Here is a 4,900-nt window from a genome sequence, read left to right as displayed (position 1 = left end):
TCATCTTATGAAGTATACCTTCAACATTCGTCGTTTCGGTGACGTTCGGTTACGTGTGATTATCGTACTCTGTGATTACGTACAATTTTGTTTGAAATCCACTTGTATTGTATAGTGTCGTGTTATATGTATAGGCATCTTAGAATATCATTAGTTGCGTACTTCGACGTATTTTTGCGTATTTTGATGTATTTTAGCATACTGTAACGTATTTTAGCGTATTTTAACATATTTGAGCGTATTTTAACGTATTTTAGAATGATGTTTTTGGCGCGTAATTTAGGAGAAATGTAGGATGCAGGCCTACAATATGATAGGTAATTATGGCGTTTTGGAAAGATAAATAAATTCAATTACGATGGTGTGGCTTTTAATATAATAAATGTTAGTAATAAAGTTTTTCGTCGTTTCAGTTACTGTTTGCAGTTACTGTTTTGTTTAGCTTCATCTGTTAAGGCTGTAACACTTCTCATCTTTTCAGGGTTTGGCGTTTTGTTTTTTAATCGCATTTAGATAAAGATGGCACGTTGTTTTATACATTGTTTTAATAGCGTTTAGTCAATTATTGTTGTTTTTAATAATAACTTGTTAAAGTAATTTCATTATAAGTTTTGGCGTTTTATATAGTAACAACGTGCTTTGCCAGCATCCGTTCTCACAGTTTTCATACTATTAGGCGTTTTAGTGTTTGTAGTTTTTGGTGTTTTATAAATAATTTTTTAACAGATATAATGTATTTTATTAGTAGAGAATTAGATAACAAACAATAGAAAATGATCCCCTAAAAAAAAGATAGAAAATGAAAAAAAAAATGCTAATCTAATTTCTCATCTAAATCTTCGTTGTCATCAGTCTTTTCTTCTTGAATTTTTTTTGTGCCTTGAAGCTTTTAATACCTTAGCTAGTTACCAATTTTCCTACATAACCCCTGTCTTTAGTCGAAGCTGATTAGTGGCATCCTGTATTTTGGTGTGATATATTGTTGTTTGGTGATATGTCATTGAAGATCAACTCCTACTTAGATGCTATTATGATTATGGAGTCCAAAATAGCATTTACACTGGTATTGATCTCTTCATGCCATCAATATATCCATCAAGAACAAAGCTTACATAATGACATATCACTGTCATCAGTCTCTTTTTCTTAAATATTTGTCCATCTCATTCAGGAAAAGCTTATAGAGATACCCACCTCAGAGAAGAATCCATTCAGTGAAACTTCATGCAGAACAATACTCAATATAGAAGAAACGAGATTTGTCATCTGTGGTTTTTTTAACTATTTTTTGGCGTTTTAAAGTGGGTGGTTTTTAGGAAACATGGCGTTGTTTTTTGTTGTGATCAATTGATTGTACAGAGACGTCTCTCTTATAGGATGTTTTTGGCACGTAGTTTAGGCGGTATTTTATTATAATAAATGATAGTAATAAAGTAACCGTCCTTTCAGTTACTGTGTGTATTTACTGTTTTGTTCAGCTTTATCAGTTTAGGGTGATACGTCCCATCTTCCAAGTTTGGCGTTTTTATATTTAATGGCCTTTTTGTAGACCAAGATGAGAAAATACACTAACAGAGAAAAAATTATCCAGAAAAAATAGTTTTTATTATGTTTGGCGTTTTGTATGCAATGACTTTTTGTAGTATTTTTTGGCGTTTTGAAACTAAGGGGAGAAATATAGTATTTTATTATCTGAAAAAAAAATACACAAAAGAAAACAAAAAAAAAATAAAACTCCTCGTCAGAAGGTACCTTCTCTGAGAAGTATTCATCACTTCCTCCGCCTTCTTATTCATAGTCTTCTTCTAGTCTTTCATCCAAGTAATCACTTTCGCTTTCATTGGCTTCTTGTTATTGGAGATTTTGAAGCCTCCATTTGAACATGCCATGCATCAACGCCATTTTTATGTCCATGTCTGTGTTCAAACATGTGGCGTTGTGTAACACTTCCATGAACCCAACCCCCTGCTTGGTCATGATGTCTTCTGTCACAACCCCCGACCCCACCCTGGGAGCGGGAGCTGCGAGCCATTCAGATGGTATCGGTGTTTATTAATTTGGCAGCGGAAAGTTTCATAAGGACCGTAGTTAGGAAATATTTTTATCAGGGTTAAACACCAAAATGTTTAAAATAAATAAATAGGATAAAACCCAAGTTTTGATGATAATACATCTATAGTAAACAAATGGGACAAAACCTGATTTCCGTTTGAAATATATTTATAGGGATAAACCCTAATTATTGAAAACAATTCTTCTTTTTATTTAGGTAACTTTTACAGCCACTTTTCTAAGCCTTCAGTGCTCTCCAGCTGACTTTTATTGGCTTCACACTAAGTTACCTGAAACATGTGTTTAAAATATTTTTATCAGCAAGAAATACCGGTGAGTGCATCTCAGTTTAATCAAGACGGTTTTAACACCTTAACAGAATTGAGTGCAACCCGCAATTACAATTGCTTGATCTAATCAATTACCCAAATGGTACTGTCAACCCGAGTTGTGGGTCATATTACTCATTGGCTAACTCGTTGTCCAATGGTAATGTCTCACAAATTTTGTATACAAAACCCCAACATATCGATAGTAATTGTAGAGTAACAAATACTCAATTAATGTTAAGCATAATTTAAAATCATTGAGGTTTTGGTAAAGCATTTTGACTCATAAAAGATTTACAAAAAGAGAATATACTCACATTTGTAGATTTAGGTATTCCTACAGGCTTCCTGGTAATATTATAGCTTCCTTATAGTTTCCTGATAATAATATAGTTTCCTGGTTAATTTAAACAATGCACATGTATTAGTAAAATAACCCAAATTGCATTAACCGTACAACTCGAGACAGAACTCCAATGACTGAGTCAGGCAAGGCCTTGACATGCATTACGGAGTCCTAAAATCAATCGGGTGTAACACAAGACAGAATTCCAATGACTGAGTCGGGCAGAGCCGACATGCATTACGGAAATCCTAAATCGATCGTGTAGGGTAATAGCAGGGTTATAATACTTACAACGAGGCAGAGCTTTGCTTCTTTAGGGGGTTTTTGGCTATAGTTATGGCCCTTTAGAAGTTTGAGAGGAAAATAGAAAATTTGAACAAGTTGAAATGCAGGTCTCGACCCCTTTCATAGTTGTTCGTCCAGTCCGTCGCGCCCCGCGAGGGCTTCTATTTCATCCGCCGCGCCCCGCGAGGGCCCCAGAGGCGGCGATAGGGTTGCTGAGTCACGAGGTAGTGTCGACACATGTCGGGACACGTGTCAACATTGTGTGTCCGGCAAGGCAAGGGCCTCGCGCCCCGCGAAAGCTGCTCCTTCGTCTGTCGCGGCCCGCGAGCGAAGGGCAGATTTTGTTTTCGTTGATTTTTACAAGTACGAAGGTATTCCGGGTCCGTTTTTTCATATACGGGGTACGTAAGGAACGTTTTAGGGTCACGTTAAGGGTTCCAGGAGGGTTGTTACATCCTCCCTACCTTATTTAAAATCTCGTCCTCGAGATTTGGTCTACGATATCTTCTCAGAGTTATATTATGTCTCTAAGTTATTAAGATTAGTATATCAAGGTGCTTGAAGCAAAAATCAAGATATAAAGATATCAAATAACAATTGAATTCAATTGTTCAAATTAGTGCCACGAATCGATGTTAACTGAACGAGGTGAAATGATACAATTTATCAAGGTGATAGAATCAAAAAGATGAATATAAAGATATCATTGGGTAATTAGAAAATGGTCCTAAAAATTAATTCCAGTCGATGAATTTAGAGGAAATGAAACAACTATCGAAGTGTCTGAGTTCCACAAATTAAAAGAGAGATTTAAAATGCAACAACTTTTTAGAAACAACTAGGATTTGATGTCAAAAGAGAACTTACTTTATCAATTGAAGGAGACTCTGAATCAATAATCTCTATTGAAAATAGAAGTATGAAAAATAATTTGTCAATGATCAAAACAGAAATTTGTGACATTTATTTGAATGGCAGAGATACACCGAAAATACAATAGGATTTAGTGTATCATTGTCCTGATACATAATTGTATAAAGACTATTTGAATGATGAGTCGAACGAACGACATATGAATCGATATGATTAGGGTTTATGGTTAGCTCAGGCTACAAATTTATACAAACATCACCAGGTGTTGTATTGATTGAAAGAATTCAATGATTACAATGATCGAACGAATTTACCGTTCTCGAAATTAATTGAAATTTTCAATGAAGTGAATCTGGATATTCAAAAGATAGAATCTTCTAGTGAAGGAATAAATGAAAATCATAGGATTGATCAAAGATGAAAGAAATGTTGGAGGTACATTAGAATAAGAATTTGGGTACCTTTATCTTAACACAAAATTGTATTAAGACTGGTTTAGGATAATGAATCAATGGATAGATAAATTCGGACCTCAGGTGTGAAAATGAATTGAGTTCAAATTTCAAAGAAATCGCCACCGCAAGGTGTCGTGATTGAACAAATGATTCATTGGAGTTGAAGACTTTAAGTCTGCTATGATTCAGACAAATGAGATTATTTCGAATTAAATGTACATTGTGAACAAGTTCAAACAATTGAGCTTGGTTTAGACAGATTCCAATAATGGATATATGTATTGACAAGAAATGAAATCCGGTAAGTAACTTTGAAAAAGGAAAGGAGTTTTCCAAGAAATCTGTTGACTTGATATCAAAAGTCAACGTTTCTGCAATCATAGGGATCGTCACAATGGGTATAACGAAATAAGATCCAAACTTGTGAATAAAAAAAATCTTTTGAAGTGAATTCAATGCATGACAAGCAATGCACGTGCATTATAGGAATTCATCAAGAGATGAGACAAATGAGTGTTGGCTTTATGAAAGAAAAATAAAGGCCTTTTTATGTATAAAAC

Source organism: Helianthus annuus, chromosome 15 (assembly GCF_002127325.2).
Source record: "Helianthus annuus cultivar XRQ/B chromosome 15, HanXRQr2.0-SUNRISE, whole genome shotgun sequence".
Taxonomy (NCBI): domain Eukaryota; kingdom Viridiplantae; phylum Streptophyta; class Magnoliopsida; order Asterales; family Asteraceae; genus Helianthus; species Helianthus annuus.
This window is presented reverse-complemented; position numbering follows the sequence as displayed.